Source organism: Montipora capricornis, chromosome 9 (assembly GCF_036669925.1).
Source record: "Montipora capricornis isolate CH-2021 chromosome 9, ASM3666992v2, whole genome shotgun sequence".
NCBI classification, from domain to species: Eukaryota; Metazoa; Cnidaria; class Anthozoa; order Scleractinia; family Acroporidae; genus Montipora; species Montipora capricornis.
In genome coordinates this window covers 14526887-14548191 of record NC_090891.1, presented here as the reverse complement: position 1 = coordinate 14548191, position 21305 = coordinate 14526887, and the positions used below count along the sequence as shown (strand labels likewise).

Below are 21305 nucleotides of genomic sequence, written 5' to 3'. Positions count from 1 at the left end.
TTTGAAAACTCAGTCCTTGTCTCATTCCCAGTCCGCAGTCCGCGTTTCATACATGGTCCTTGTTTTATACCAGGTCCGCAGCCTACATTTTATACTGAATATGTCGTGTGAAAAAAGATAACAAGAAGAAGAAGAAGAAGAAGAAGAAGAGGAAGAGGGAAGTTTGTCTCCCTAAATTTTCATTAAAAAGTATACAATTCACTTCACGGAGCTGTTTAAAACTCATTTTCAACCAGAGGCTCAATTTACCCGACCAACGGGTAAATGTAATGTATGTATAGTACATTTATGACATTGAGAAATTCACTTCCCGGAGCCGTTTAAATTAAAACGTTAGTTTACTCCTGAACGACTATGGTGACCCCAGATTCTGTCACTCGAAATGCGCACTTTTTTGAGTCAATCGGATCTTGTTACGCAATCAGGGGAAACAGCCGAGACAGGCTTGCGTAAGTGGGTAGCATTCCTCGCCCGTTTCTTTTGATAGACAACAACAAGTGCATGGTTAGAGTGATATAAAAGAGACCGCTAGCACTATTTGCTACTGAGGGACCGATAAAAATCGAAAGTTTCTCTAGGTGTTTTATTCATTGCATTATATCACACCCATGGGTTCTATGTACTTCCTATTGAAAGACAATGGTTTATACCCTCTTTACTCTATTTGTCCTTGCAGCGCGAGAGGATATCCATTGCTTGTGCAACCGGTACTCGCAATACGCACCCCAGATATGAACCAAGCCTTAAACCTGTCCATTGTCGCAACACCAAAGCCGCATAAAAACCACTGACTACATGTCTGCATGTCAATCCCCGACCTTGCAATAATACATCTAAATTTAGACCACTGGAAGCCTAAATAAATTCTGGATTGGTGCTACATGTATTTGAGTAATAATTGATGCTTCGATGCCATTGGGCTATCCTGGACAAGGAAAAGTTATTTCAAGAAGCCGAAAAATTCTTCCTTGAAGAGAAGCAAATTTCCATTGGGTGCGCTTTGAAAGTGGCAGTCTAAAACATGAGTTCTATATACAAAATGCCGTAAGCCAGACTGCATCTTGTGTGATGACTGAAGCGAAGCACCTTGAATTTCAGTTACGTTGGTTTTCTTGACCTTCATGAAAGATGACTCAAATTACCATTTCTGCAGGTAACTAGGGGAATAGCACTACGCAATTTGGTTTTTCCTTTTCAGGACTCCCTGTTGGATGGTATCGTGAGTGAAATGACTTAGAGAACACTCTACAATTAACGATGAATTCCACTCAAACACAACATGCAAGACAGTTTCATTAGATCTCCAATTTGATCAGAGGCAATTAGGTGCGACAGACTTGCGACGCCCAGAAGAGAATTAGTTCTCAACTTCTCGGCTGGAAACTTGTTTTCCACTGACATGCTTTATGCTCCTTGTCAGTTTAAAACTATACCACTTCTTTGATAAATATTTTATATGTGATTGAAACATGTGGTACAATCATCTCTCTAAATCCGCAATGTCACCATCGAAGTTATACACAAAGCAACCAACAATTCCATCCAAGATCGCAGAACAAAATAGCTTCAGTCCTGCTTGGGAGTCAGGTTATTCAAGTCAGGCTGCAAATACTCTTCTACAATGCAGTTTACAATATCTTGAAGTGTTTCTTTAGCAGTTGACATATCCATGCTGAGAAAAACAAAAATGAAAAAGAATTCTATTATAATAATAGGTCAAGGATAAATTTAAGCCAGTTCTTGGAGTGAGATGATATTAATGCAAAATATCTCTAGGTGTCCGTCGCTTTGTACTCGTTAATGGCGCAATTACCAATAGCCTGGATTTTACAGAAAACAAAACAAACAAACAAAAACGTTGTTTTCCACAGTAGTAAACTGCAACTGTGAGGGTTTAACAATGCATTTACCTCACTGAAAAGAACGAAAGCAACAAGTGGAAAATGTGGTAAATTTGGTGAATGTACGTGATCGCGCACGATTCAAGGATCGGAAGCTGCCAATTTTGGTAAACAGCCAATCAATTGTCCTTTAAACAATTCCTCTCTTACAGAATCTGTCACAGTGTCCCTTATTTTTGATTTGTGTATGAACGATGCACTGAAAAAAACATGTTGAAACACGTGTGCAGAATAAAAGTAACATCAGCACTCCATGTACATTCATCCCAAAACGATATTGGAGGCTTAACAGCTAATATTCTGGTAGCAAGACAAAAGATGACTCTCTTTAGCGGAAGAGTCCATTGCTTTACAATATAATCAGTTATTTGTAATTTTAAGTTCATGTTATCATTGTGTAGAATACACATACCTCTTCCCTGGCTTGGATGAAAGCTCGGTGTAATATTTGATTTTAGGCTCAGTCCCACTTGTTCGAAGCGTTGCAACACAGCCATTCTCGAAATAGAATGTAATCATTTGACTTGATTTGCTGACAGGAAGAACCTAATACAAACATTAAAGTAGTTAAGGAAGAAGTGGGGTTGGGTTTACTTTAGATTTTAAATTTCTCGCGTCTTTGGCGACAAAGTAAAGAGAGAAATGAAAACGTTTGCAAGTTGTTGTTTTACGTTCTTCTTGAGTCGGCCATTAAAAATTATTCAGAGGTTATTTGATTTTACTCTGTAAAGATCGGTCAAACATTTGCATCCCAAATACTACGGGACAAAATTGGCGGACGCATCCACGCAATTAATATTCATTTCATGACCTTAACTTACCAAACAACTAACCCAGTGCAGGGTTCACTAACGTGGCAGGGAAGAGTACGTAGGGAATGGAGTCTGTCGTCACAAGGATTTACACAGACGAACCTCTCGACCAACGCATTGTGGTCATCACTCAACCAGAAACTCTGACAGAGCTTCACTAGGGTGATCACTGGGTAATACTAATGCATCAAGTTACACCGTCATACTAGAGTTAAAAACATGTTGTTCCAAAAGATTGTTTTTTTTACTACAATTGCTTGTAATCTTGCAATCTGATTGGCGAATTTGCTGCTGTCGATTGGAGTCTAGACAACGCTGCTCGCGTAAATGTGGTTGTCCAATACACCGACATAATGAGATTCATAGCACTTCCCAATAGACATCACAAAGTGTCCCCCAACCTTAATCCTTAACAAAGTAGTAACAGTTTTGCGAGACATAAAGTGCGGGACACTTTGTGATCTCATTATGTCGGTGTATTGGACATGTATGGACAATGCTTCCTCTTTCTTTGTGTCATGGTCTGAAATAAACATTTTCTTTGGCGTTGAATATTATGGAAAAAACAATTCGAATGTGGTTCAGCATTGTCTGTACTCTTATTGACAACGATATTCATCATCACAGAGAACAAAATTTGTTGTGGACTGACTCGGATGCTCCTCGTGACTCCACAACATTTTGACCTTTGTAATGAAGAATATCGTTGTCAATAAGACGCTGAACCACATTCGATTTGTTAATTCGAACGGGAAGAAATCATGTGGTCAGCCAGATAAAAACAGTAATCATCAGTTTAACACCATATGAGGGTGGCTTTGAACATCAATCCTCTGTATTTATTACTTATGAATTAAACACCGGCATAGTCGTGACATGTATATCATACAAAATGTTTCAAGAGGATTGACTATTACTGAATGCAAAATTTCTGTTGAAGCAATAACCAGACTCAATTTTGTCTTGTAAATACACTGAGGTCAAAAGTGAAGGTGCTCATGAGTACATAAAATTTGATTCCAAAAGATAGGCACGCATTGCGTACATGTAAGTAGTGCAGTAGGCTGGTACTGTCTAGTAATTAGTTTTGCAAAATTAATTACCTTTTACTGCTTATTTTGTCATCCAACTTTGTTGTCGTTCTGGTGTTCCAATTACGAACAGTTTGATGTTTTCACTTAGGGTATAGGGTTGGTACCAGGATGGGAGACCATTGGGGAATCTTTATCGTCGTCTTTGAAATAAACTTACTCATCCATATTTTTTCCAAATTGCACTCGAAATCATGTGATTACCTATACTTATTGTATTGATATTGTTACTATTATTATCATTATTACTATTACTATTCTTTTTTTACTTGATTTCTTTTTTGTATTTGGTTGTTAAAGGATTTGTCCTGAATCTTCTTTTAATGTTTTTGATGAATGGCGATGAGTCCCTAAACAGGGCGGTTTGACTCACGAAGTTCACAGGCTCTAGGCCTGATCGCCACTTAATTTTTTTGATCTTTTACTATTTATTTTGTTGTCCAATCGCGTTAGCATGTACATAACCAATTACGTATAATTTGATGCAAGTTTCCACTGAAGCCCATTCGGGTAGACTTATTACTTGGATGAGAGACCACCGCAAAATCCTCGTGATGAAGACATCTAATCTTTTTTTCTAACTTCTTTTTTCTTTATTTAAAATTCAAGAAAATCCTACATTAGTTTCGTAATTTAGGCATGTGCTGCAGGTACACAATCATACACTCACTCACTCAGACAGCCTCAATGACAATATGGTTATTGCACTTACAGTGCACTACCCACAATAACCGGTAAGGGTTACAGACAGAGTATGCGGAGTGGCATGTGACATGAATTGCACCATTGCCTACTTATGCAGAATGCTACGTCTGCAAAGTAAAAACAAAACAATGAAAACTTAAAAAGGACTGATCAGTTAATAAAGGTCTCATTCATAGAGCACACATTAAGTTTGGCAAGCCATTATGCAACATGCCACCCTGCAAACCACCCTTCACTTCCACGTTTTCTGAATGCAACTCCCAAGTTGTTCTCAAAATCTATAGAAAGTAAGAACTTTCTGAAAACAAACTTCTTATTGGTTTATATAGATTCTTAACAAGTATTTACTTTCTTTAAATTTGGAGAACAACTTGGATAAGAATCTATACAAACTAAAAATTAACTGACATGGATTCTGAAAAAGGTCATTAATTAAACAGCCATGCTTTACGTTGACCAGCACAAAAGCAGGGTTTTCTTTGAGGGAACGTTTATGTCTTTAGTATTTTCAGTTACCACAATAGTTATTGTATAACATGATAGTAGTAGGCAAAGCAAGGTACTTATCAGATTTTGGGTGAGCGCTTGAAATCCTACTTTTAAAATGGCTTAAATTTAGCTTTATTTTACAGTAGATTTTCTCATACAAATAAGCTAAACAGGAGCTTATTATCTGTAAAACCCTTCCTTAAATTGTCCAAAATTTTAAACACAATTTAAATGAAAAATAGTGAAAAATAGCTTTATTTCTGTCATTTTCTTTTGCTTTAATTTGGCTTTGTCAGAAGTTCTCCTTTACATCAGTTAAAAATTTATGTTTTAGTAGTGCTTCAATTCGCTCAGCAAAAAGGTAAAATTCATATTAAATTTAACTACATACATACATACATACATACAAACTTTATTGATGCTCCCTAAGTGGGTTTTTCAGCTCAATAGAATTAAAAATTACAAATTTAAATTTAAATTAAGAATATAAGTACAACGAGATGCTTCCGTGAAGCATACACTGGATTGCCTGTGGTACGTGTTACAGAAAATCAGAAGGCACTGAATTGTGTGGTATTGAACTACAGAATTCCAGTCTCTGAAGAATAACAAATAACAGAGAAGCGAGAAACATTGGCTTCTGGGCTGACATGTTGATAATTTTCAAGTTCCTTCACAACTTCTTTTCATCACAAGTTTAAGCGTGCCCTCTGAGCATCTGACAGCCTTGTAATACCAAAGTTAATCCCTCTCCAGCGGGGTTAGTGTTTGGATGGGAGACCAAAACAATATACCCCTCATGAAACAGAAGCATCGGACCGAAAATACTATTAACGCTAACAAATGCGAACTCAGCAAGGTACATATTTTGTTAGCTTGCTTTATGCAAAACAAGAACATCATTCTAAAAGCTTATTCTACGCAAAAAGTAGGTTCTGGAGGTAATTCTGTTAACACACCAGAAAGACGCTAACCTCATTTTGACAAGAAAATGCTTTACTATTGCCATAAAAACTATCCAGTTAAGCTCGCATATCATAAAACATGATGAATTCATAAAGGCCACCTTTTCCAGCGAACAATTTTTTGAAACAAACAACATATTTGCTATTAGAGGCAAAACCCCCTTCTATTTCATTACGTGCGTGAAGAGAAGAAACTCAATCGTGTCAAATATGCGCAATATTGCAACAAACTTACCGGATCAAACCGTTTCCATGAAGAACCTTTTCCTTGAATAATGAAGCACAAAATACACGACAAGCTTTCTTTCAAATAATTTTTGGCTGTTACATTTCTAATTATTTTTTTTACCTGAAGACTGTGCAGAGTTGATCACAGATCCACGTAAGGTGTTCGATTCGTTCAATCGTTCTCTGTCTTTGTTGAACCCATAAGTTACCAGAGAATTTTCCATTTGGTTTCAGTGTTCTACATAACAGCACACTTGGTTAAATATTATTTTAGAAATACAGCTCACTTTGATTTCGGCTCTACGGGCGATAGATTGTTGTCGAAGTCCATTACTCGTCGCTTTTGAGATTCCAGGTGACACGACACGAAAATCGTGCGCAGTAGGGATGCGCAATGCAATACTAAGGAATTACTTTAAGATTTATTGACAGGTTTAAATTTCTTTCTTCTTCTTTATGTGATTTGATTTATTTTATTTGCCACAGAAAAAACAACTTAAAATACAGATATGAACAATCAAAAGAGAGAAGATGTCAATTAGGTGTCCCCAAGTAAAAGCATCTTTTTTTTGTTGACATGCAAAGTTGGCGACGGAGAATACAATTATTACAAACATTTAGTTATTTTTAAACGTGTTGAAGTATAAGGTAATGAACGAAAATATACAAATTAAAAACAGTTTGAACTTACAAGTTGGTAATGGAGCATACAATTACAAACACTTAGTCATTTCATTAAGGTGTTGAAAATATGTAAAGAGTTTTGAAAGTAGAATTACACTGTGAAAACAATTTGACACAGGAAGAACAAAATACCTGAGATTCACAATAGTTGTTAAAAAATAATGAGTTAAGTGCTTTCTTGAAAAAAGCTGTTGAGGAAGAATTAATTATATCAATGTTAAGAGAATTGCAAAATTTAGGTCCGTGATAGAAAACAGGAAATTGTTTAATTTTAGCCCGACAGAAAGAGCAAACGAAATGCATGAGAGTTTCTCGTATAATATGTTCATATAATATATGAATTTGACTGTGTAGAGTAAATTTGCCAGCTAACTTAGGAGGAAGAGTTCGAATTTGATAGATAGGAGAACATGAATTGACCAAGTTGTAAAGGGTGGAAACTGTACTGATGCTCTCTTGTCAATTCAACATAGGATCAACAGCTACTTGGATCACCCGGATTGTAAAGCAGTTCGCCTTTTTGCTATGGACTTCAGCAAAGCTTTTGACTCTGTGAAACATGAACTTCTCGCTAATAAATTAAAAAAAGTTCCCATTGAATCCATGTATTACTATTATTGATACTTGAACTTTTTAATGAACAGACCACAAAGGGTATGTTTCAACAACTTTGAGTGCGACTGGAAACCAGTTAACAAAGGGACAACTCAAGGTAGTGTTAGCGGTTCTTACCCATCAACATCTTTCTCAATGCTCTTTACATCACTTAAGGTAATCATGACTTAAGTATGCTGATGATTCGACAATTATAGCACCTGTGTGGAAGGAGGTAGACTACTCCGATCAGGTAGTGTCACAGTTTTTAGATTGGACGAATACAAATGGAATGTCTTGTAACCCAAACAAATGTAAAGAGTTGACGATCAAAAAGAGAGGCAACCGCGACTTCTTTTCACCTATTGGGATGATACCAAGCTGTAAAGAAGTAGAGATTTTGGGGGTCACCTTCCAATGAGACAGCAAATGTTCAGAGCATGTGAAGAACAAACTTATTAAAGGTAACAATTCCCTACATATTCTTAGAGCGCTGCGCAAAGAGGGGTACAATCAGTCAGAAATAGACCTTCTCTTTAATACAACAGTTCCACCTAATATTAATTATGTATTATCTGTCTACGCCGCCGATCTTATACCTGTACAATGTTTCTTAGACTGCTGTTTTAAATGGAAATATACGTCAAAGCAAATGAGTGTTTCTGATCTCTTAGAGAGGTAAGACCATAAGATTTTTAGGAAAGTTTCCGATACTAAAGCACATCCACTTGCATCTATTATGCCTCGCGTTAAACCATCTAATTATAATCTTAGGAAAGAAACGTGTTTTAACTAAGATTAACACTATGCGTTTCAAAAACTCTTTTATTAACCGGTCAGTTTTTAAATATGAAGTAACTATGTGATTTACCTTTTCACACTTTTATTTGACATTAAATTTCTTACAATTACTTTCAACAAAAGATAGGTATTTTTATGTTTTGCTGAATAAAGACTTCATTATTATTATTATTATATTATTATTATTATTATTATTATATTATTATTATTATTATTATTATAACTTTAATCGATGATTACACCCAAGAAAATTGTTTCTTTAATTTGATCAATTTGTCGTTCATTTCTCAAAATATGAAAATTAGAACTTCTAAGTTTTTGATTTGGTTTGAACACCATAAACTTGGTATTTTGTAAGATTCAGTGAAAGCTTATTAACCCTAAACCATACTGGTAACTTATTTAACTCGATATTCAGCTGATTAACCAAATAGTCAGGATCTATACGAGGCAGAAAAACGTTAGTATCGACAATAAAATCAGTTGTAGTACGGTAGATGCATTAACTATATCATTAATGTAAAGAAGAAAAAAATAAAGACCCTAGAATAGAGCCCATAGGAACCCCACAGGATATATTAAAGGAGAAGAAACATGACCGTTGAAATCTACAAATTGTAATCTGCAGGAAAAATAGCTTTTTACCCATTTTAAGGCCGGTCCACGTATACCATGGTGTTCAAGTTTGTCAAATAAACTGAACTCATGGAAATACTGAACTCATGGCGGTTGGCCACGTGGAACGAGGGATCCATACAATTTCTTTAATTTTGTATTTAGCTTTGGTTTTTTATGCCCTTTTTAATCACCAATTTCCATCTACATATGCTGTGCATCGTTTTTATCTTGGAAACTCCCTCAAGGCGAGTTTTATTGTGATTCCTGGAGTGATTTCGGGCCAGAGCAATGGGTAAGTTCGCCGCCAACATGGCTACAAAGATATTTTCATCTACATGTGGTCTCATCAGGCATTCTGGCATAGCCTTGCTTCTCTTGTATCTATCTGGCGATTTGGAGCTTAACCCGGGACAAGTGGAAAGGTCACAAGCAAACCTGAAGCATTCACTGAGGCCGTGATGTTCAATATGTAATCTTGTTATAAAGAAGAATGTTGGCTATGTTACTTGCTGGGAATGTTCGCTTCTGTTTCATCTTAAATACATTGGTCCTCAATTTCAGAAGTATAGAACTTGCTACGACTGCAGATGTGGATGGTCCAAGTGTATATCAAGATATCCCTGAGCTATCTAATTTAACAAGTCAACGTGGCCTAAAATTTCTCCAGGTAAATGTGTGCTCTCTTCTTCCCAAAGTTGACGAGATTCGACTTTTGTTATTACGTTATAAGGACATTGACTTCTTTTCCATCACTGAAACACATTTATCATCGCATATTTCTGATGACGAAATTGGCATCCAAGGTTATACCATCTACCGTTTGGATCGTCAAGCTGAATCTTAGGGCGAATGAAGGGGTAGTTTCTAAAGAAACTGTGGTGCTGCGTCGGTGGGGAAGTAGTATACAAAAATGTGGTTTATCAACGGAGTTGATAATGTAAATTGACCACCGTACAGAGATTCTAAAAGCTGACGTTTCGAGCGTTAGCCCTTCGTCAGAGCGAATCGAGGGATTATGGGTTACGTGTAGTTTTCGCTCTGACGAAGGGCTAACGCTCGAAGCGTCAGCTTTTAGAATCTCTGTACGGTGGTCAATTTACATTATCAACTCCGTTGATAAACCAAATTTTTGAATCTTAGGGCGGCAGTGTTGTTGTTTATGTGCGGGATTGTGTGTCAGTATCAAGGTGCTTTGATTTAGAATCGAACTCTATTGAAGGAATTTGGCTGGAGATTCTCATTGCTAAGTCTAAAAATATTTTATTTGGTTTACTATATCGTCCCCCAGTCGGTTCGCAATTTATCAGCACTTACTTCAACGCTACATTGGAGGAGACTCTAGGCTTAGCAATGGCTGAAAACAAAGAAATATTGCTGGTTGGTGATTTAAATGCAAATTTTCTACCTAGGCTTTGCCATGCCACAGCTGATCAATGATCCCACTAGGATTACTGAACACTGTAGCTCCTTGATTGATGTCATTTTTTCGACACTCACACACAATATCCCGCTAACAAGTGTTATTCCTCTGGGTTTAAGTGAACACTACATGGTTGGCTGCGTTTGAAAAATGAACTTGTTAAAGTTCCAAGCACGAATAATTAAATGTCGCAACTACGCCAGGTACGACAAAGAAACCTTTAACAAGGATCTTCAGAGTGCCTCGTGGGTCTCTGTTCTATCAAGTTCTGATATGAACCTCGCATGGTCCAGTTTTAAAAACATATTTCTTCAAACCTGTGATCGTCATGTCCCATTGCTAACTAAAAAAGTTTGTGGCAGCCAGAATCCTTGGATGACTTCTGCGATTTCTAACATAATGTCAACCAGAGACTATTATTTGAGAAAAGCAAAGAGATCTGGAAGAGACGAGGTCATATAGAAATAAAGTCACCGCTGCTGTAAGAAGTGCCAAGTCTGATTATAATCGAAATCTTTTTCAAGAAAATCTCGACAATCCAGGGAACTTTTGAAAGTCTATGAAGAAAGATTTCCTTGATAAATCATCTAATTTGGACTCAAGAAATCAATTGGGGTGTGATGGTCAAGCGATCACGGATAAAGAAAGTATTGCAACTCAATTTTGTAAATACTTTTCTGAGATTAAATTACGAATCTCTTATTGATTCAAAAGACGTTCTGTTGCTTGGCCGATTTGTTCCAAGTCTTCTTCTGATAAGTTTTACATGGCACCAGTCACTAATGGTTTTTGTTTGCAAACAGTTATTACAATTACGGGCAACAAAAGCAACAGGCCTTGATGGTCTCCCATCTAGGTTGGTAAAAGATAGTGCTGTAACTATCAGCGTCCTTGTAACACATATTATCAATTTGTCTATTACGATTCAGTGTATACCTCATGATTGGAAACATGCTAAGGTTATTCCACTCTTCAAAGATGGGGTGAGGGATGACAGTGACAATTATCGTCCCATTTCAATTTGCCTGTGGTGTCAAAGATTCTTGAACAGGCTGTCCAGCAGCAATTGGTGGATCATCCGGAGACACACAACCTTTTTTCTAGATACCAATGTGGTTTCGGTCATAAGTATTCGACACAGAGTGCAATTACTTTGCTTACTGAGTCCATAAGAAGGAACATGGATGCTGGTCAGCTAACAGGTGCCATCTTTGTGGAATTCCGTAAGGCTTTTGACACTATTGATCATAAAATCTTGCTTGATAAATTGCAATTGTTTGGAATTTGTGATAATGAGCATCGTTGAATGTCTCATTACCTAACTGGTCGTACCTCAAAACGTGTTCTTTGGAGTTCCACAAGGTTCCATACTGGGCCCTCTGTTATTTTCTTTGTATGTCACAGATCTGCCAAACTGTTTACAGGCTGCCAATGTATTAATGTACGCTGATGATAACGTCATCTATTATGCGGACTTGGTCTTTTTCTTTAAGGCCACCAATTGTATTGTTTGTGTATCACATGACGTGCTCCCTGAACGCAATGTTCCCATAAGGGTCACTAGAGCAAGCGCTAGCAATGCAAAATCTTTCAGACCAAAGAAATGCCGCACCTCTACTTACCAGCACTCTTTTTTTGTAAGAACTTCTAGAATCTGGAACGCTCTCCCCCTGCAGTTAAGATATGACCATGTAACTCTAAACCAATTTAAATCTCTGCTCTCCTCATACTACAAAGATGCACTTATCTCGCGCTTCGATGTTGAGGACCCTAGAACCTGGAAATCTGTCTGCTTAAAATGTAATACGCCACGCAACCTTTCAGAGCCTATTTCATGTTGTTATTAGTTTTCTATATTTTACGATTTTATTCGAGTGTTTGGAACTTTGTTAATCTTGGGCCCACAGTAATTGGCGTCAGCTGTTGTGGTCACCCTGCCTTACCCAGTATTTGTTTATTTTTTGTTTACGTTGTCATGTTTTGTTAATAGTTAATTTAGAAGGCGAAGTTTAATAAAGAAATAAATAAATAAATAAATAAACTAAATCATTTAGATGGTTATAAATTATTCTCTCAAGAAATTTGGAAAAACTAGGTAGAACCGAAACAGGTCTACAGTTAGTGAAAAGCGACTGGTCATCAGCTTTGATAAAAAAGGTATTACCTGTCTTCAATTGATCAGGTACAATGCCATGAGCAATTGACAAGTTAATAATGTGAGACAAAGGTTCAGAGATTACTTGGATAAATTCCTTTATGAGGGACATTGTAATGTTATCATAACCCACAGCTTTGTTGGATGCAAATGATTGAGCAATAGCAATGACTTCTTCTTTTGTTGCCAGATTAAAAAAAGATAGATTCTGCAAAAGATCCTGAAAGAAAGTCTTTATGGGAAAAAGGATGAGATTGTATTTCTTTTGCAAGGTTAGGACCAAGTGGAAAGTCGCCCGCGTTTCACCACTTTTTAAAGGAGGAATTTCTACAGACTGCAACAACTATTGACCAGTGTCTGTTTTACTTTGTTTAGCCAAAGTGCTTGAACGATTTGCAAATCAACAATTCCATGACTTTGCAGTTGAAAACAAACTGATCAGTGAAAAACAATTTGCATATCAAAAACGTTCATCATGTAATATAGCCTAATCCGCCTTATTGACAAATGGAAATGGCCATTGATAGTAAACAAATAGCTGTTGCTGCTTTTCTGGATCTACGAAAAGCCTTTGATGTTATAAATCATAATCTACTCTTAAAGAAGTTGGAATCTGCAGGTGTGTCCGGCTCTGCGTTTCATTGGTTTACCTTGATAATCGTAGACAATATGTAACTTGCAACTGAACAGAATCAAAATCTTTAGCACTTCCACACGGGGTCCCACAAGGGTCCGTCTTAGGACCAACTCTCTTCTGCACACATTATAACGATGTTACATCAGCAGTGAAACAATCAAGTTGTTCTTTGTTTGCTGACTATACTGAAATCCATTACAGTGATGGAGATATCAACAAAGCATCTAATTGTATTAATGGAGATCTGGACAACATTAGCTCATAGTTATCAAGTAATCAGATGGTTGTACACCCAGGAAAATCATAAGTCATGAAGATTGGAACTCAAAGAAGTGTCAAAAACTCTAATGATTTAAATATCTTTATTCACATCGTCTCAAGGAACTTACAAACTATAAATATCTTGGCGTCTACGTCGATAGTACCTTGGCTTGGAAAGAGCATCTTTCATATATGCCAAAAAAAACATATCCAAAATTCCGTCTTGTAAACAGACTTTCTAGTTTCCTGACTAGAAGCGTTCTATTGAAGATCTTTAAACAAACGATGCTACCAATCAAAAATTTGGTTTATCAACGGAGTTGATAATGTAAATTGACCACCGTACAGAGATTCTAAAAGCTGACGTTTCGAGCGTTAGCCCTTCGTCAGAGCGAATCGAGGGATTATGGGTTACGTGTAGTTTTTATAGTAGAGTAGGAGCTACGCTATTGGTGGTAACATGGCAACGTGAAAAGTAGGAATATATTAGTTAAATGAAAAGCGTTCGTTAATACCGTGAGGATTAAGGGTGCCGATTTGAAAGATGAATTTTTGTTCCAGATTCTTGCGGCTTTCCGTCGTACCTAGATGTAGGGAAAGGCCGCAGATAGCCATGTGTTTTTTGGAGTGGTTAGGCAGATTAAAATGGCGAGCGACTGGCTTAGATGCATCCTTGTCATTCTTCTCAACATCGCGAAGGTGTTCGCGGAATCGGTCACCTAGTCGTCTACCTGTCTCACCAATGTATAATTTATTGCATAACGTACAGGTTATGCAATAAATGACATTTGCGGAGGTACATGTGAAACGATCGGTGATCTTAACAGATCGCTTAGGTCCCGATATCTTGCTAGTGTTAACAATGAAAAGACAAGTTTTGCATCGTGAGCGCGCGCATTTGAAAGTGCCGGGTTGCTCGTTGGTTTTGAGCGCGCTTCTAACTAAAAAGTTGCCTACGTTTTTGTCGCGTTTGAATGAAATAAGTGGAGGTTGCGAAAAGATTCTACCAGTCTCGGGATCATTTTGGAGTAATTTAAAATTACTAAGAATGATGCTTTTGACTGCGTGATTATGAGGATGGAAAGTGAGGGTGAATGGAATTCTGTCATTCTTATCTTTCTGTGACGTTTGTAGTGACGACTGTCGATCAAATTGTTGGGCGCGATGATGGCCCGCTTTGACCACAGAGACAGGATAGCCACGTTTTTCGAAGAACTGGCACATCTCCTCTGATTTGCTGGAAAAATCGGAGTCATCACTACATAGACGTCGAAGTCTAAGAAATTGAGAATAAGGAATGGAGTTCTTGACATGTGATGGATGTGACGATGAATACAACAAATAACTGTGTGAATCAGTAGGTTTGTAGTGCACACTAGTACATAGCACGTTGCCTCTAATAGAAACTTTGATATCTAGGAAAGCCAATGAAGTTTCGGAAATTTCCCAGGTATATTTAAGAGCCGGATGAAAAGAGTTGACGGAGGTTATAAATTGATCGAGTTCTTCTCTGCTGGATGAAATAGCGCCGATGCAGTCGTCGATGTAGCGGCCGTAGAGTTCAGGTTTGGGGCCGTTGTACTGATTAAAAAATTGGTGTTCAACATATCCTACAAAAAGATTGGCATAGCTAGGTCCCATTCTTGTGCCCATCGCTACACCATTAATTTGCTTGTAATAGTTGCCGGCGAATGAAAAACAGTTAAGCGTTAAAACTAGTTCGGCAAGGCGGAGGAGCGTTTCCGAGCTAGGTTCTTTGACAGTGCGTTGATCGAAAAAGTGTTTAAGTGCTTGAAGACCTTCGCTGTTAGGAATGACTGTGTATAGAGATGTAATGTCCATGGTGAAAATAAGTTTGTCTTGGCCGGAGAAATTGAAATCGCGGAAAATTTGTAGTGCGTGTGTACTGTCTTTAATGTATGATGGCAAAGATTTGACGATAGGCGTCATAATCCTGTCTAAGTAGCTAGAAATGAGTTCGGTGGGGCAACTACAGGCAGAAACGATAGGTCGACCTGGGTTGTTGGGTTTGTGAATTTTAGGCAAGAAGTAAATGCACGAAGTTCTAGGGGTGTTGATGATGAGATTAGTGGCAGTGTCCGGTAATTCTTGATTAACTATAAGATTTTGAATGGTGTCTTTGACAAGTTTTTGATTGTTGGAAGTGAGATCTTTAGGGATTTTGGCATAAAACGAGGTATCCGAAAGTTGCCGCAAAGCTTCTTTTTGGTAAAGGTCGGACCGCCAAACAACTACTGCGCCGCCTTTGTCGGCCGATTTGACAACTATGTCGTTGCGTTTACTAAGATTTTTAAGCGCCGCCCACTCTTCTGAGGAAAGGTTGGAAAATTTAGTGTTGCGATTGAATTTAAGTTTGTGAATGTCGTGACGGCATTTTTTGGTGAAAAAATCTAAAGAGGCAAATTGTCCCTCTGGGGGAGTCCATTTGGATTTGCGAACTAGAAGTGTTTCAAAAATATCTTTATTAGAAGTGTCCGAATCATCCTCTTTGTCGTGAAAAAAGGCTTTTAACTGAACGCGGCGAAGGAATTTTTCAACATCTTGCTTAATAGAAAATTCGTTCGTTGATGCTACCAATCGTTGATTACAGATGTTCTGTTTGGATGGAATGTTTAAATTCAATGATAGACAGCCTATGAAGGCAACAAAATCAGGTTATGCGCACCATACTCAAAGCTAACAGGACTTCATGCACTCAGAGTATAAGATCTTAATTGAGACTCTTAACATTAAAAAATCGAAGGCGTTTTCTGAGATTTCAGTCGGTCTACCTACTATGTTTAAAAAGGCTATCTACCCCGGCGATCAAGTCTGCACGGGAGAGATCTCAGAGACAACACTACGCTACATTTACCAAAAGCAAATACAACAGTTGGAAAAAAAACTTTTCAATATGCTGCAGCGAAGGATTGGAACGATTTACCAAAATCGATAAGATCAATTACAACCTTTACACCATTCAAAGCAGCCTTACATAGTTTTTTGCTAAAATCGGACACATTAAGTCATAGATGTATGGTAAATTAACTATCGTATTTCTTATTGCTATCCTTTTTTTATCTGTTAAGATAATATTTAAATAGTTGATTTTGATTGAATGTGATATGATTGTATTTTACCCTTTATTATCATTTTTATGTAGTTCAGAAATATTATATTTATCTGCTCATGTATTAATACAAGTTTGTTTTCAACAAACTGATACATTTTTAGCAGTTTAAATAAAGTTATTATTATTATGATTATTATTAAATTCGTGGGGTGAGGGAGATAGAACGAAACGAGATAAATGTCTCATTTACAGCAAGTGAAAAATCACTGGATAGAAACGAAAATTTGCTTAAAATATCGCTAAGTGGCACGAAATTTCGCTGCAACTATTGCACAGTGCCGCGAAACATCGCTGTCGCTCAAACAATAGGACTCACGGAATATCGTCGAAAAATCGCTCCAAACGAAATTTCGCTATTATCGTCGAATTACGTTTGAATTACTTTTGCACAATACCGTAGTTTCGAGCAGTACTGTACTTCACCTTTATTTACGGTTTATTACCAATAAATTTTTTTAAGTTTGGTTCTGTTATTAATCTTACGTTTTGTGAAAATTCATCTTTAATATATAAGCTTGTTTTATGTAGTTTTATTTTCTCTTAAATAAAATATATAAAAAGGTGAGAAATTATCCCTTCTAATTTTCGGTGTTTTAAAATAAATTTGTGTAATATAAATTACACTACAATTTTTATGTCGTTCATTAATTAATAAAGTAATTGATAAAACTATTTTGTTTTGATTCACAAACCATATCATCAAAAATAATTATTTTTTGCACTCTTTCATCGATATGTTTTGAATGTACCCAATACTTTATGAATTTTTTAAAGTGATTTACTATTGCTTGGTATTTATCCTGGTGTACTTTTTTTTTCAAAATATAACAAGACATAAATTCAATTTAGCAAAATATTTGTTTTTCCACAATTACTTGGTCGACAAATTATCATTCAAAAAGTATTATCTGGCAAAGATGGATATTCTCGAATAAATGTTTGCCTTTGATCATTTTTTGTACGATAATCGTACTTTTTTATCTTTATGCTCATTCTTATTACAAAAAAGAAAAAGATGAGTGTACAAATGTGGAAAGTATATGCAAAAGAAAAAACAATTGTTAGAGAACAAAATAAAATGATTAACAACGAAATTAAAAGAATAAGTTGGAAAAAATTAAATCAATTTGGTTATTCAGAAATGTTTAAATCAATCTTTGATAAATTAGATTTAACATATTAAACGAAAGAAAGCCCAGAAGTAGTGGATGTTTCTGATGTTTCTGACATTTCAGAAAAGAGCGATGAAAATACATTTGATTTTATCGATAAATATTCTGATAAATATGGAAACAAAAACATAGAAGATAAATACACAGATGATTATATTTCACCAATTCCTGAAGAAGATGATGACAATGAAATTGAAGCAGAAAATATTCCTCTTCCACCCACAAGATTATGATGAAATCAGAGATTTAGGACCACAATTAGCTCAATTTGCTGATGTTCAAATAGAAAAACGAATAAAGAGGATATTTAATAAAGAAATGAAAAAAGCAAAAGGTGAATTAACAAAAGGAAAACAAAAATCAAATATAAAGATAATTAAAAACATACAGAAATTAAGAATAGATGATAACCTCAAAAATCTACTAATAGAAAAATGAAAAATTATTATACCCAGGTACTCTTTCTCCTTCATTACAAGCCAGAATTCTTGAAACACCATTACCATTAACATCATCACCAAAATGTTAAGGAATTAAATCTTTTCCTGGAAATAGTGTATTGAAACATAGAACATTTCGGCCTTCATCAGCTAATGCTGGAGGTCACGTGAGCTGGACAGATCACAAGACAGGAGACTACGAAAGCGCTGAGGTGCTTTCCTGTATTAACAAGCACCACCCATAGGAAATCAGAGTATCTCAAGATGTGCAGAATGTATGCGCAATAACAATAGTTGGCACTGTCCTTGAATAATTTCACAGGATCTGCCATCATCATCATCATGACTTTATTATAGTGTCAAAGTAAAATATTTAGCCGAGGGTAAAATGAATCCCTTCACTGATTGGGGACACTAAGATAGGATCATCTTAGGCCATGAAATTGGTATCGCCGTGAAATTTTCATAAGCCCCCTTGTCGCGTGAAAGGTCACATTTTCTCCGTGACCCAGGTCTCTCAAAATCTTAAAGTTAGTAATGGCGGACCATTAAATACGAAAATTCCAGTTCAAATAAACAGGTGTCTTTTTGAAATTAATGATTAACTTAAGACTTTGGTCGCTTAGTGTTTACTTAACACAGGTTTGAAATCCAAAGAAAAATACTAATTGATTTTTTGGTCAAAGGGGCACTTTAACTAATTTTGATTTAAATTATTGACCGAATACATAAATGGCAGCCAAAAATGTATTCTTTTGTTTATGTGCTAATTAGACTCACTAGCCTCGCTCTCAAGCAACATTTCTTTTGTACTTTGTCCATGCAAACGAGGGTAGTAAGTCTAATAAGCACATAAACAAAAAAGCATTTTTTGCTTCCATTTAAGCATTCGGTCAATCGGTGTAAACAATTAAATATTCCATTAATTCTTGTTTTTCCTCAAGAGATGAACATGTGCTTTTTATTCATTCATCTTGTATAATTAACTTAGATGATAAAGCTGGTGTTGGAACTCAAAGTTTTGGTTAATACAACACTCGACAAAAGTTCAAAAGAAATAATTTTCAAATACAAAACATAAATACTTAAAGATGTGGGTATTAGGGGAGCTCCGCATGCCAAAGGAGCACACGCAGAGCACCATAGTTTGGAAAATATGGTAACACATTGATGTGAGAAATTTTGGTTTTAGCGATAATGTCATTAAGTTGACTGCTGACCAGGCACTGGTTTTCTATTGGATTGGAGGCTCAAGCCAGGTTACCTCACCTAAACATAAACAAGGCTTAATTATATCATACTATATCAACTAAAACTCTTAACAGTCAAAACAGTCAACTCTTTTTGTGTTCAGATGGAAAATGGTTTGGAAATAAAAAAAATTCTTTGTGTATTTTTCGCCGGTCTCAATCCAGTTTGACAAATCATGATAGCTGTGGTCCACACTGGTGGCTACGCAGTTATTCAAGTCAAGCATCACAGGGATAAAAACGTAAGCTGAGTGTTTATTTTTTATTTGTTTAGAGCTGCTTTTTTCTCTGTATTACAATTTTTGGCATAAGCTTATCTTCAGAAGATCTGATAAGGTTGCATGATGACTGGACAACCTACAGGTTGTATTGACTAGAACAGAAACGAAAGAAAGAGTACGTGAACGACAAAACAGTATACTAGTAATAGCTCAAACTTGGTGGAAGAAGTTTGTCCACAGATTCTTTTCTTGGACACTAAACTGTTTGTTATTTTTATGGATGCGTATTTTTTTTAAAAACATGGTTTAATTGTCTTACCCCTTTGCTCAGGAATGAAACTCGAATTTTTAGTCAACTGGAATTAAACAGCAATCATCTGTACTCTTGGACTTAGAGAAATAGTTGATTTTGTTTGTTTGTTTTGTTCTAAAATGTGAGTGAACAAGTGTTGTTACTCCATTTGCTAAATTGCTTTTCGATGTTGCCTCGCCAGTGACCAGAAATTTTGCCCTTATGTTATAAACACGTAATCGCAATGAGTTCTCATAAAATTAAGGAGAAATATCACTAGCTTGTGTTTTCAGAGGTTTGTTTAAAGCATGTACAGGTAATTTGTTGGAGAACTTGTTTCAAGTTTGTCCCTTCCTGGTTGCCATATTTTGTTGATTCTTGTTCCAAGGCAAGCTGGCATGTTTCAATGCAAAAAAATCTAAATGTAAATGATCTCGTTCTCAGATATAAAGTGGAATCAATAAAACTCTTTCTTGACATTGACACTATTCTCTGGTTTTTGACAGTTGACTCTGAAATGACTTTTTTCCCTTTCCGTTAGCTTGCTGAGCATTTATTTGCCTCTTTTAAAACTCGTGTGATACAATCAAACCTGGATTATCTGGACTTGTCGGGACTAGATGAAATAGTCTGGATCTGAATATGAATATTAATTAGGAACAAAAACTGATTAAATTAAGAAAGCGACATTTAATTGTGAAACAAAACATTTACAAATCCTTTGGAAAACAACATGGTCTACATCTCTACTGTCCATTGCGAATACCTGTACACACGTCAGCAAGCTTCATGATATATTCCTTGTTCTTGTGGATATCAGATATCCGCTGCCAACGCAATATTCAGCTGACAGATTGGTTCCTTTTTCTCCTTTCTCAAATCGCAAAATTATAGACTGTTTATCTTTTATCAAAAGAACAGATCACTTACGCTTCAAGGAGATGAATATTGCGACTAAACATTTGTGACGCAGTGTATGTTTAGCCTTAGAAACAAAGCAATTCTAAGCCAACCTGAACTCATTCGTTCGAAAGTTCTTCATTAGTTACGACGCATGTAAGTTCTGCTTTTGCCTTTTGAAAGTGAAACAAATGCGCCTTTACTTAACTTTTCAACGCTGTAGTTTTTTAAAGAATATGGCTTCGGATCTTGATCATGACTAATGAATCAGATAATTGAGATCCATATAATCGAGGTTCGACTGTTTCGTTTTTTCACGAGAAATTTACCGTAGAATTCGCTAGTTAGGTAATTTTTTTTACAGAAGAAAGCGAGGAAAATGATTTAATTAAGCAGTACCCAGAAAAAGTGTGGACACTTTCAAAACCCTTTATGTTCACTAACTGTAGAGCCAGCAAGAATGAATAACCCGGGAGCTCCGCTTTTAGGCTTGGCTAATTCTATATATTGTTTAATGTTTTTAAATGAGAGAAACA

The 21305-nt window shown here is 36.3% G+C and overlaps 1 long non-coding RNA gene across 1 annotated transcript in view; it reads right to left on the bottom strand.

The window, feature by feature from the left end:
- Positions 1-569: 569 nt before the first annotated feature.
- LOC138016362 (uncharacterized) overlaps positions 570-21305 on the bottom strand; it is a 26436-nt gene continuing 5700 nt past the window's right edge. Inside the window, exons 4-5 of the long non-coding RNA XR_011125777.1 lie at positions 2314-2447; positions 570-1672 (exon numbers count right to left, since the gene is read on the bottom strand). This is a non-coding gene — a long non-coding RNA (uncharacterized lncRNA). The remainder of the gene's footprint in view (positions 1673-2313; positions 2448-21305) is intronic.